This window comes from Merops nubicus, unplaced genomic scaffold, assembly GCF_000691845.1.
Source record: "Merops nubicus isolate BGI_N331 unplaced genomic scaffold, ASM69184v1 scaffold9603, whole genome shotgun sequence".
Taxonomy (NCBI): Eukaryota; Metazoa; Chordata; class Aves; order Coraciiformes; family Meropidae; genus Merops; species Merops nubicus.
Genome location: NW_008599588.1, coordinates 54,984 through 69,756, shown reverse-complemented (window position 1 = coordinate 69,756; position 14,773 = coordinate 54,984).

The following is a 14,773-nucleotide window of genomic DNA, read 5'->3' as shown; positions in this document are numbered from 1 at the left end:
TTTATTTAGCAAAGAAATGAAAACAAAAGGGTTGTTGCTCATAATCTGTAAAAAAATATTACATTTTGCCTTCAGTTAATGCAACTTCAATAAAAACACAAGGGAGGGGGAGAAAAGAAATAAGTGAATTTAGATTCACTGCTGCTCAGCTGGCATTGTCTGCCTCTTCCTACTACAACCTGATGGCAGCACAATGTTGTGCATTCAGGACTTCCCTGCCATGCAAATAAACAAAGTACTGGTAAATATGGGATGCTCCATGTTCCTTTGCAGCATCCAACTGGCTAAGCCAGTGCTGGAGACTGATTGAAGCCAGCAGCTGATCACTCTGCCATTGGAAAATCTCCACCTCTGTCTCCCTCCTGACATTGGGCTCACCGTTACACGCCAGCCTGCCTGCCTTCAGCATGCACTTCCCACTGATCCAAATCAGTCCCAACAGGGATTATAACCAGGGCAAAGAGAAAAAATGATAATGCAAGTTGTGCTGTGCCATGCACGCTGCTGCATTCCAACATAAAAACCTTTCCAGCTTCATAAAGGAAATCCTGTTATGGATTTCCACAATGAGTTGATGTGATCTCTACAGTCACAGACAAATGAGAGCAGCATCAGTGAGCTAACAGCTTCCCAGAAGCTCTCAGGATGGCAATGTTGTGCTATGGCATCTGGTTGCAGCTGTGGAGCAGTTGGCAAACCTTAAGCTTGTCCTTTATGGGCAACTATGCTGCAGCACCTGTCTGGAAAAACCAAATGCTGTTATGAAGAGCTTCCCCTGGTGCACAATACCATAAAAGTCCTTGAAGAACAAAATATGCTACTTGGAAAGGAAAAACCACTCTCATCTAATTCTGTCCATGCAACAGCAGTGCAGGAGGTTTTAATGAACAGCTCTCCATTGCCTTTGAATGTGTTTATACACAGTTTGGATGTAAGAAAGTGAAGGGAAAGGAGAACAGAAGTGTGGAAAATTTAGATCTACATTGTGGGTTGAAGGAGTTCAGATGCAGCTTCTACCACACAGCCAAATTTTCCACTGCATATCCTATAATCTCATGGTAGCTGCACATAGTCAAAATTTGACAGACAAGTTGGCACAGCTCCTTACATCTTATGTTGCCTTCTTACTACACAGCAGACAGAGTTGTAGGCAGGAGGCTACAGGAACCCACCCTAGGCAAACACTATGGTCTGGCTTCTCCCCTGGACCTGTGCCTTGGGGCCAGGATGGGAAGAGCAATAGAGCAGGGAGAGATGCAATTGCTTTCAGACATTGATGGGAAGCCTTTGGGCTCCATCACTCATGCAGAATTTCTGTGGATGAACATGCACACTAGGATGTCCACTGCACTGAAAAGACTATCTGCACTTCATGAATCATTTTGTCATTCTTTGTGCATAACAGCCTGCAACTGGAACTTAAATACAACCTCCACTGCAGGACTCTAACAGCAGAACCAAATCCAGCACTACTCCCAAGCAGGTGACCCTCTCTCCTAGTCTCCTCCTTGGCCTCTCCCTGAAATCAACAGTGAGCTGATCCCTATGATGCAGATCAGGTCATCTATGGACTTGACACAGAAAAAAAATTATACAGGATTGACTTTGTTATTCATCAAATATTGATCCTTCCTAGATCTGAGAATATAATGAATCATACCCCAGAAACTACTGTGGTGGTTAAGAAAGGACAGAATTCACTTTAAGATTTCAGAGGTTACTTCAACATTTGTATAGCTGCTTATCGAGCAGGAAGAACACATCTGGCAAGCTCAATAATGCTATTCCTTCATTAAAAAAGAAAACAGAAACTCCACAGCAATCCTTGAATAGAGAACCTCCTGAGGTAAAAAAAATGTTGTTGGAGAGCACAGAACACGTTCCTGCCTGTTTCAGAGTCTGCCTGACAGAATGCAGCTCTGCATACCTATGGATCAGCAGATCAATGACCCAGGAACATAACTCTGTTGAAATATTCTTGACATGGTGAACGTTAGTGGCTTGGAATAGGCCTACAGGGTCTAACCCATCAACCCACCTGCAGCAATTCAGCAGGCTGTAGCACCTCTAAAACTGCCACCAGTCCATTAAACCACAGGTCTACAAATATACATCTCTCTAAAGGAGGAGCAAAGCCTGATTTGATTTGACAGACTGAAATAGCCTCATCAGAACTATCACCTAAAACACCTTCAAAGGTGCTTATGGGGCCTTTAGATCTTGTTGAAAACCTCATTCCTTTTACATGCCATGATTAGAAAACTCCAACGGGATGTTTGAATAGACAAACCAAGATTTCATTCATGAAATCATGTCAACACAACCTCCACACACAGCCCAGTCTACCTTCCCAATTCATGATTATGAGGGCCTTTTCCCAAAGTGAGGATGTCCAAAAGGCATTGAACTTGTCACATCATTGCTCAATGCCAGAGCACTACTTTGATGTGGTAGACTGCTGGTATTGATGTGGCCAAGCCTCTTTCCTGAGCCAAGAGGAAAGACCAACAGCTACAGCTTTCTGCTTGCTCTCAGTTCAAGCCCATCAATTTCTGCAGCTTTCCCTTTTCTCCCTGCTCTTCCAAACACTTCTGCTCTTGCTGATGTGTGATGCTCTTGGTGGATGAAGCAGAAAGGCAAAGCTCAGGAGTCAAAACCTTGAGAAAGGAGGATTGACCAGACCTGAACTCACTCAGCGGTGCACTGGGGGTCACAGCAGTTGCACCAAAAAGGCTCCTGTCTCCACAGTCAGTCACTTGTCCCCTGCTGATCCACCAATCTCCACTCCTCATCACTGCTTGTCAGGAAAGGAACCCAGAGTGAAGAACTTTAAGGAGGTCTTTCTGACTTTCATGGAAAACAACCATTGTGGTGAGGAAAATAACCTGGTGGGCAATTAAATGGAGAGTGAGCAATGGCACAAGGGAGAAGAGACACAACAGTCAGAGCTATACCCTACCTATATTTTGAGGGTTTCCCTGAAAAAAATATTTACAGGTATTTGGATACATCCTTTCTAAAACAAAAGCCAAACTATTGATATAGCAGTAGTTTGATATATTATCATCATAGATAAACATATTGCACCACAACTGCAGCTCTGTGAGCAGAGTCCTAGAAGACAAACAGCTCATGAATTTTCCTCTTGCACAGACTTCCAGCAGCCCAGCTCTATTTTGTTGCCAGGCTTCATTTTCAATCAGAAAAAAAAAAAAAAAAAATATATATATATATATATAAAAAAGAGCTTTTGCTAAAAGAATGCAAATATCCATGTGCTTCATAAAAGAAAGTTCCTTTTTTGACATGATTACCCTAACCTAATTAAAAACTATGCTTGTCACATCTTGGAAAATTAACTGTCTTCACAAGGGCAAGTGCTATCATTTGGAGAGGTCACGATAAATTACTTATAAACAAACAAACAAAAAAATTAATTCCTACCCTAGGTACCAAACTCTCTACAAACCTAATTAGAGAGCAAAAATCAGTGTCCTGAGGTGACTCTGAGATGTTTCTCACTTGCAGAATAGAAGTCTGTGTGTTTAAGGGGAACGCGATTCCCCTCAACATATTTGGGAACACGTTTGGGAAAGAGACAGAAAGCAGAAAATGAATAATATAGAAGATGAGAGACAGGATTTCATGCAAATGCTTCATGAATATCAACACCCCCTAACACTAGAAAAATGAATGCATCACTATTGTGAAAACTGGGGGATTGGCTTATTGGCTTTGTTGTCATTCAATGCCAAAAATCAACGCTTAGCATCCTTCTCTCGTGACACTGTTACAATTCATAAATTATTAACCAAAGTCTTTTGCGAAAAGTTCCTGTTTACAAGGTTACTCTGTAAGTTAAAATGTTTGTTTCCCCTCAGATCTCTGCTGCAAAGCATCTGTGGGCAGATTTACATGATGAAGTTGGCAGATTTGTATTTTGACAGTACATCTGTCATCTCCGCTTCACGTGTCAAGAGGTCGGGTGTGCACTTGGTGTTATCAGGTGGCTCATTAGTGTCCTGGGGGATCCACTACCTTGTCTGCTTTGCTTTAAGTGACAAAAAAAATGTTCTTTTTAGCCCTTCCTGCAAGAATTCACCTCCCCTTCGCAAACTGTTTGTGTTTTCCTCCTGTCAGAAGATTGGAATGAATTCGTAGCACATGTCCAGAGCAAATGTCCAGGGACACAGCACCACGTGGAGAGGAAGCTCGAGTCCTTCACACACCCCCTGGGTCAGTCCTGCTGCTAAGGGGGCAGAGAGTCCCCACGGCCACTTCTAAACAGGACCTGAAATACATCTTTGGCCACTCAGCACAGACTCTGTCAAATAAAAGCACTGCCAACAAGCCATCAGCTCACTGCTCACCACTGTTAGACACATGCTCTCCACAGGGGTAAGGTCTAGTCCTCAGGCTGTGAAAGCCACGCTCTAGTGTTGACTGGTTTTCCCATTACTTGCCAAAGACTGTGTAAAAGTTTTCTGAAAGCAGCAGTGCCGTTTCTGTACTCTTCCTGCAATATCCCTCATGGATTTGCTAATGCCTCCTGCTGTCTGCAGGCACAGCTTCAAAGAGCAGACTAGAGAACATCATTGTGCATTCATCTGGACCTGTGTGAACTCATCAACTTCAGGAATTTCATATGAATCCAAGTGAGAGCAGAGTTTAGTCCTGTGAATACCAGTGCTGTTTTACAAAGCACCTGTTTTATTTTGTTGGGACTTAGAGTAATGCATTTTACATTGATTTTACCACTGCAGTAGATTACTTTGTGGGCCACTTAATTTAAAGGGTAAGCAAACAGCTGACAGTTTTGCTTGCAAATCACTTGTTCTAGTGAATTTTAAGCAGTGGGCATATTTGTCAAAAAATGTGGTAAATAAAAAATTGTGTTTCTCTAAACTGGAAAATCATTCAACACGTGAGCTTGGGTGGATCTGCCTACTACTATATAGGAGACAAATAGATTCTGTACCTAACTTCTTTTTATCTTTTAGGCTACTCTTCCACTTCTGCAATTCGTGGTGGCTGATGGATGGCATTCTAGATGTGCCTTTAGGGTGCATGAAAATTATTTTTCCATTTATTGTGGTTCTCTGAGGTCTCAGGCATTTGAAGGCAAAAGGTCAAATGTCCTTGAAAAGTCTACTGAATAACTCTTTGTATAAATAATATGGACTATCTTGAGGTAGAGTTTTCTTACCAGTGCTACCTTGCTACTCCTCTGGCTCCCTGTAGAGATCATTTGTGGAATTGGATGAACCTTGCTCCTCTTAGCTTTCTTTTCATGTCTGAACCAAACTCCCTCTACTCGGAAGACTCAGCAAGAAGTTTCCTGACTGGAAGGCATTCCTAGGAAAAACCTCCCTGATGGTACTAATTAAAAAAAAAAAGTGAAAAAAGTGCATCCACCCACCACCTTGAGTTACAGATAACACAAGTAAGGACTCTATAGCCAAGAGCCATGAGTGGGATTACAAAACCTTCACCCAAGGCATACATTAAAGAGCAGAAGGGATACTGGAGCCATCCAATTTATACATTTTTGGGTAAACACCCTTACCAATCTGTGCAACTTGTGTTTCATTTTCTGGCAAGCTACAGTCACACAAAGTCCAGGGAGCAGAGAAAACATTGGTGTTCCTGCTCCTCTGCTGGAACTTCAGTGACAAAATACCTAGATCTATGTGGGGAGAGTCTGTTCTGCAAAATTCACTTACAAAGATGAAAAACCTTCCATAGCCTAAATGAAGGAGTCACTATTAGTGCTGGACTGTCCAATGGCCCTGAATAACCACGACTTGGCAGGTACAAAGTAGATTACAGCTGAGACAAACTATATATCAGAGAGTTAATGTATCTCTAAGTTACTCTCCCCCAGCTGCAATGTTCATAGTAGTTTCAGCTACCTCACTTTAACTCTCCACACACAAATATGGATGGTACCTGCATTGCAGCTGAGACCAGGATCTTGTTAGATGCACTGCTTAACCACATATGATTGGACCATGCCTTTAGATACCTTCCAAAATGAAAACCTTCTGTTTGCTACAAGAGATTCTGAAGTGTTTGAACTTCAGTCCCAGAAAGGCAGACAAAGACTGAATACACAATCTTCTTTCTTCACTATATGTTGTGGGCAAGAAGAGTGAAGCCAGAGTTGACTTTCCACACAGTCTTGAGAGTTGACTTTCCACATAGTCTCCCTCATGTTTGCACCATTCACAAGGCATTACATCTCAAAAGACCAGAAAGACACATTTATTTCCAGGACCCATCTTGGCTGGTACAATACAACAGTGGCATTTCATAGGCTTGAGCCTCCACCTTCAGTGTAGTGATTTTTTTCTGGCAAAATTTCATTAACTGTCATTTTGTATAAATGAGCATAATAACAAAGTTTTTATCTATGCTACCAAAACTGCTCTTCTTTTGAGTGCATGTAATTTCTATCAGTATTAATGGGAATGTCACACACACACAGAAAGCAGGGTAGAACAGCCCCTGAAGTATTCTAACAGCAATATTAATTTCTCCTGGTGCGTGACTTTGTTCTCATAACAAGAATAAAGCTAGGGTACTTTATAAAATGCAAGAAGTCTCTTGAAGGTTGGTACAGGCTGTTATTTAAATTATTGCTTTTGTGAATTTTCATCCAAATTAGAAAAATCTGCTAACTGAGACACTCATATAAAGTTCTAGACTTTAAAGTACAAGCTGAAAACATTGCCTGCATGGTTTTCTTGTTGGGTGTGGTTTTGTTTTTTAAGAAGTAGCTTTTCAACAAGAAAAAGACAAAGAAATTCAATAGGAGATATGCTGCTTATTCATTAAGAAGAAGTCATTATTTGGAAAAAAACCTCCAACTTCTATTATTGTCTGGATAATCCTGTTTTTGCAAAGGGGATCTAGTTGCTCAGCTAAACACTGAGGAAACTGAAGTGGGAAATCATATATATTCCACATTTTCAGGTGTAGGAGTCTCATTTAAATTCAGTGAGCTTCCTTGCAGCTGTAACCTTCAAAACACATCCTCATGAACACAACCTAACCAGCATATTCCAAATTCCAAGGTGAGCAGATCCATTCTGAGTCTGGCCAGGATTATTACCACAATGCAGTGCTTGGGGACACTGTGCTGTGAAAAGTGGTCCTTTCAATGACATTACTGCAGTTTAGAGGCATTTATTTATCCTAAATAGTTAAAAGTTTTACAGGATTATCTATGCTTCAACAGATACAGAAGTATCTATTGTTATGACAGAAGTCTTAACTGTTCCCTTACCTCAGGGTCTGTTCAGTCTGCAAGCAAACTGTCAGTCTTCAAAGACATTCTCTATTGTTGCAGGTTTCTTATGAACTAACTCTTCAGAAAATTTACAGCAAAAGTAAAAAATTTATCCACTCTCTTTAGGTACAAATTCTAAAACAAATCCTTGAAGATAACAGACTTAAAGGTAAATGGAAAATGGAATCAAATCTATCATGGTTTTAACAGAGTTGTCGGATGCAAGAGAAACCTTGCAGTGATTTCTATTAAGATAATTTATTTTCTAGATAAAGAAAATTCCATGTATCTAGCTTAATCTATATATCAAAGCATTTATTTTGATAACACAGATATTTCCTTATCTAATTGGAGAAGATAAGGACAGTGGTGAGGAAATGGCTAAGGAGTGAACAATGGCACTTTCTGTTCAAAATGAGATATAGGATGGAGTTCCTCACCAGTCAGACTTGGTTCAGTTCAACCACGGCCTTGCAAAGAAAACCTCAGCACAGGGAACAGGCAGCACCTCCTGACCTCAGCCTGGGAGAGAAATGGTGGGTGACATTCAGCAGCACAGACTTCAAGGCCACACTCCGAGGCAGATGGGGTAAGAACATACAGTATCAGGCTGAAAAAAGTAAGCTGAGATGACTAGTGGAACGTTTGCTGACTGTGAATGGTTGGCATGATACAGCTATGAACGAGACAAAGGCAACACAGGGTATAGTAAGTGAACTGTTTGAAGGAGAGATGGGGAAGTGCTAATGACACTCTAGAAAACTGGCAATGGCAGATGTCAAATAAAGTGCATAATTCTGGCAATTCTTGTTCAAAAAAAGATTTGCCTAAATTGCAAGGGATGCAAAGAGGGCTACAAAGATAGTCAGAGAAAAAAGGATGAAGAAACTATGGTTATTTTATGTCTACTGAAATGTCACCTGGGTGAAGGAAAATACATCAGGGTCATCCTAATGAGGGAGAAAAGAACATAGTTAAGAAATAAGATGTAGGTATAATCAGGATATGAATTGGTTCAGCTTGGATATTAGAATAATATCTCATCAGAGAAGTGAGTGTCTGCAACAATCTGTGTTAGAAATTACATGGCAAAACATTGCCACTTTAAGGCCAAGAGGATTATTTTCTGGGAGACAGTGCCTGCCCCAAAAAAAGCCTGGACATGATGATCCACAGGTTTTAGCCCCACAGAAGCTTAACAGTGGGATGAAACCTGAGGTTTCTAAGAGATTGCAAGTATGTCACTTACAAAATCTGCTCTTCTAGAACAAACAAACTCAGTCATTTCCATAGAGAACACACCAAAAATCTGGGACGCTGATCTCTTCTACTAACAGAGCTGCTGGCAAAGACTTAAATTTGCTATCGCTCAGCAGAAGAGCAATGCTGGTGTCAGATGCCAGACAACAGCATTAGAAGAAGCAACAATCCTCTAAAAAGAGACAGGCATACATTACAGCATTTGTGCAATGAGTCAGAAAAAGCTGTTCTTCAACCCAAGATCCTCTGGAACGAAACTGATTCAGGAAAATAAAATCTCTGTCATGGGCTGAGGATCTAGGAAGGCAAGTCATTCATTGGGACTGTGTTTCGTATTTCTGTGCTATCAAACTTGTGTTGTCATTTCCCCTTTCCTCAGTGGCAGTGAAAGCACCTTTCAGGTGGCTACTACAAGGCCTGTGACATAAGGTACCTCTCCAGGGTTACTTGCCTTAAATGGGAAAGACTCAACTAGACTTAATGTTTGGTTTGTTTCTCAATTCTGACGCAAATCCAGCGTACGATCACTGACAAGTAACTTATTTTCTTTGTATTTATCTTTTAAAAAAAGAGAAAAAAATAGTTTTTTCTCTAAAACTCTTCTTTATCCACTTAGAACATGGTTTTTACTACACCTTTGTAGAGCACTTACCTAAACAAATAAATAAATATCAATTACAGGTCAACATTGTACAAACAGTAAATGAAAATTATCTCAAACAATGACACTGTTGAATAGATATGCACAGAAACAGTAGAAATAAAGGTGATTTTAAAATTTAATCAGAAAATCAAAACAATGGAAAAGTATTAGGAATGTAGAGCTCGTTAGGGCAAGCAGAGCCTGTTAACTGTTCAGCTGTCCAAGCACAGAGCAGAAAATCTCTTGTTTACTTATCGCTGAGTACAATGATCACTATGATCCCAGCTGGGATCAAATACAGACCTGAAAATGAACTAAACCAGAGGAATCAGAGCTAAAAAACACAGGGCTAGATCTCCCACCACTGACTTCAGTGGAATTACCTGGCTCAATACTCCCACTCACTCCAGCAAATCAAAAGCTTACAATGATTACTGTGAACAGCTCCACACTGCTGATGGGCTTTCCCATAAACTAGAAAGCTTACACACAATGAACTAAATAGTACAACACTGTTTTTTTCTTTTTCAGCATTTCTGTCTATATAAAAATTAGACGTACATCGTTACCCTAATATTTACAGAGCATAACAATGAATTCAGCAGCTGGGTCAGCAGCAGTTCATCTGATGGTAGGCATCTGCACCACTGCATTTCAGTCCGTTTCAATGTGTCCTAAGTCCCAAAATGATGATGTAATGGGGGATGCACTGGCTACAGCTTCACCTCTACTCACTGTTCTATTTATGAAGACTGATGCCAAAAATCGGCAACAGGCAAATAAGAAAAACAGTATGAAATGCATCTACAATAATATGGAACAATTATGTGTCACAAAATGTAACCACTTGGAAATTCAGTCTGTCAAGGAACTGGACATTTAATTATTATAATCATTCTAAACAAGAACTAATTGAAACTGATGATTTGCTTTTATCTAGAATTTTGCTTCTGAATTTTAAGTATGTTACCTATTAGGATATAACCAAAGCTATGAAAATCCAAACAAATTACTCTCCTTCCAGTAAGCCTTCTTTATGCAGTACAAGCATGCTCTCCCTTTTTTTTGAGGCATCTGAATGAATATTTCTAGCTAATGGCTAAATTCTTTTCCATATCTAGATTCAAAGAGGCAAGGAATATGTATACTTCGCTATTCCCCTAGAGAATGGATTTATTTTAGGACAAGAAAAACTATGTCTACTTTCAAATTTTTTCACTTCCTCATGCTTTCCTGCCATCACTTATGAATGTAAAAGTTAAACTACCTAGAACTATCTAAGGAAATAAATCTAATTACACAGATACAACCAAAGTATGCCCTACAATAACTGCTACTGATTTATAAGTTCCATCTTTTCACCTTCATATAACCTTGATAGTTACTAAATCACAGGTGAAAATACACTAAGACATAATTCACTGACACTGTCCTGTCAACGCACTTAGCATTGGTACCAGCTTTGTATTTTTATGTTGTATTGTATGTGAGAAGTACCTCAGATAAATCCATACAACCATAGAATCATTTAGGCTGGAAAGACCTTTAAGATCATCTGTATAGGTTCTAACATAAGCATTTTCTGCCTACCACCCCCTAGGTTACATTCATGATCTAAACTCATTTAAAACAATCGTAAAAATCTTAGTGTCACTAAGAAAGTCTCATCCTTGATGCACTGCAGAAGTTTGGTGTATGCTTCCATGAATTTCTGCCAGCTGTCAGATCCTTGGGAATCCAAGGTGCATTTCAGGTAGAACCAAATCTTGCCATTTCTTCTGATGAAACAGACCATTCTGTATAGCAAAATCCACACCCGGGAACTGCAGCCACAGTGGAAAGAAGTATTGTCCTTTTTGCTGACTAATTTTCATGTTCAAAGAATTAAGTCAAATAGCATCACCACAAAAAAAAAGGGTCTCTGTGTAACAGCCAAGCAACAGTTGCACATGCCATTGTTCTGGTAGTGTCCCACACGTTTATTCTGTGCTACCGTGTCACCTATAAAAGAAGATGAAAGAGTTACCTACACAGAATCATAGACTCATAACATCATAGAATCGTTCTGGTTGGAAGAGACCTTCAAGATCATCACATCCAACTGACAATCTAGCATTGGTAGGTCACCACAAGTATGAACACGTGCTTTGTTGCTGCAAAGGAACAGTACACACAAATCTATCAGGAATGAGTTTGCCCCAGCCCTACCTATACACCCTGCAGAGAAACAGAGCCTGTATGTGAATGTTAACTACACTATTATCCAATAGTATAAGGAAGATCTGCAGATAAAGAAATGGCCATTCAGTATTAAACCAGCCACCAACACCTCATGGAAATCTCCTTCCACTTTATTTTGCTTAGCATCACTTTCAGCACGAATGCTTACAGCCCCAAAGACCATCCACACAAAATGTTACCCATCCCCAGCAGGCCATTCCATGGGAGGAACTAGGGATCAGACAGAACACGGCCAAGAGAGGGGCTGAACAGTTCCTGCAGCAGAAGGCACTCCCAGATAGCACATCTCCCACAGGACCCCAGGGTCTCTTCCCCTTAAAACCACACAGGGCTGCACGTGCACAGCCTTAATGCACATTCCCAGTGGGTTTGGCTACACGGGGAGGAGGGGACACGTCAGACCCCCCCATCCTGCAAATGGACGAGGGTAGGCAGGCTGCACAGAGGACAGCTGTGTCAGCTCTGCTCTGCAGTGTCTAGACATGCTATAAAACTGAACAGACAGCACAGAGAAGTGTTTATTTCCTTCCCTGAGGTAACTGATAGAAGATATGAGCTCTTCAGCTTTTCACATTTTAACTGTCCCACTCAGGTACTAACTATTCATCTAAATACTGAGCAGCAGCAGGAGTCTCCTGTGCTTTGTATCCTTCAAGTTATTCTAATATTTTCACAAAATGAAGAGAGAGAGGACTTAAAATTGATTAAATGGCATTTCCTCTCTCAGTGTATAATTAACCTGTGGAAGTCATTGTCCCAACTAGCACTGATCCCAGGGTCTTAGAAAGCTTTAAAAATTGATTAGAAATTTAAATGGTAATGAGATCAGCTCATTAATATAGAAAAAAAACCTCTAATATGGAATGGATCTTAACTCTTATGTTTTAGACATAAGCCAACTATTAAACTGAAAGAATTTCATGTATGTGTTCATTTTCTGTAATTGTCCACAAGGGTTTTGCTGTGTCTTGCTGATTTAAGTGTCCCAGCAGTGAGACACACAGGCTGCTGTGTAGTTTGGACTACTGGTGTGACAGTTCATACTGTGTAAGGTTTTAATAATGCACTTAATACACACTTTGCTGATTGAGTTGAGTTTGGACAAATCTTTAGTTTATTTTAAAATAAAAAAAGTAATATATCACATTTAAAATATCATACTTTCCTTTTATCTATAACAAGGGAAATTTTCTTTCCTTTCTGTTTTCCTTCCAGTCCAATACTGCCTGTGCCACAAGCTTCTGTTCAGAATCCACAGCTACCATTACTCATTATATTTGTGCAACAACTCTATCCTGGTAGACAGAGAAAACCACCCACAAGACAGGCAAAATACTACAGAGGAAATATGGATGCCAGGACAGATTATGTAGCACAGCTTTTGCTCTCCAGCAAGCAGACATCAGCATGTAAGTGGTTATCCAGGGCTCCCTTAAAATACAGGGGAGAGAAAGCAGCACTTGTTGGAACACTTGTGGACAGGCACAGTCATGCTGTAAGTTCCTCCCTACATGACTCTGGGGAATCCCAACCAACTCAGCTTAGATGGAAGCACATCTGGAGCTGGGCACAATGCATCCCACCCCAAAACCTTGGACAAGTCATGTCCTTTCTTACGTGGACCAATAAAAAGACAAGCTTCATGATTTCAGACTGATTCTCAAAATGTACAATATTAAAAGCTAACAAGAGGAGCACAACAACTTGGTGATAGTGTGACAAGTGCTCAGCTTTTGGAAAGGTCACTACTACTGAGGATATAACCATGTCAAATCTCAGCCTCCCAAAGTAACTCTGCAGTTTGCTTACTAACAACACAGGTAAATACATGGAACAAGATTTATGGGTCAAGCCCAAAGTATTTAAAAGCTTGAAAGTGATTATTTCCCCAAAGTGTCAACACAGAACACATACAGCAAAGCATGGAAGAATTTCTAGCAAAGAGTAATTGAAATGGAGGGACCTGAGACACCTTTCTGAGGGATTTCCTTTGAGGAAGTCTGCCTGTTCCCCTCTCTACATGGCAAATCACTAGGTAAAGGTGAGGACTCTTCTCTGCCATTTCCATGTAATGTTTAACCACTAGCTTCATTATTCATATCTAGCTGCATATTGTTCCAGCACTCCCAGACTCCAGTCAGAGGATGTGCCTTATGCTGCTCCTAACCACACTCACAAGAAAATCCAGCCCTACTTTCACATGCTCAGACCTAGAACACAGGGCAGCAAAAGGAAACCAAAGCCATAGAAGGAAAGTGAACAGCTCTCGTGTCAGAAATGCAGTAGCATGATTCACATCTGAGCACACGTGCCATTTGTTTGCCTGTTCTTTCAATTAAATGCCCCTCAAAGAAATCTATGGCAATAAAGATCAATGCAAAATGCATTATTCCACATCCCACAATAGCAGAGGAAGAGTTTAATGAAACATTTGCCCTTATATTACTACACCCTGCCCTCTGCTAGACCAACACAAACTCACTGGAGTTGATGAATTTGGACATTTGTCTAATGGCAGGCAGGGTGATTTGTCCCACTCCAGCTTTATAAAGACACCTCTAAACTCAGCAGAATGCATTTCCATAGCCTGTAATTCGCTGCCTGCAGTTTTTGTCATGGATAATAAAATAAATGATCCATGCCAAATTTCCCCTTCTATTAGTAAACTCTCACTGACTCAGCCTACCTCTTTTCACTATTTAAGAACAAGAGGCATGAACACAGGCTTATGACTCACATGGGCAGCTGACCTCAGTGAACTAGAAGAAAACTGTTGATGAGAAGGGAGAGCTGCTACAAAACTACCTCTTACCTATAGAGGAGTAGGTAAAAGTCACTGCCTCTGAAAAAACTTAAAGGCTGAGGGTAATCTCTACCCTGCAATAACCAACTGCCAGTTACCCATGCTGGCTCTAGAGAGTGCAGATCAACCTCCACGTGTAGTATCCATCACAGGAGACCTAAGACCTCAGTACACTGTGGACTACACCTTTGGCATCTTGTAAATAACATTGATTTGCAACAACTCCTCTGATCTTAAGAGCAGGAATAGGAGCTTTGAGACCTTGATTTGGCCAGACATTTCCAGTGAGCCTGCCACTGTGCAGTGTCTGTAGCTGGGCTTCAGACCATTGATGCCACACTACATCTGCCCAAAACATCTAATTCTCTCTTTCATTCAGAAACTAGTAGAGTTTTCTCTCCTTAGAACAGCCATTATTAAACAGCATTTGGTGTCAGTATTTGCTTATTAACTCAGACTGTAACCTAATCAACACTCACTCCCAACTAGCAGAGGCTGTAAAGGGAAAAGCTAAGCATATGTTTTTCCTTGCTAC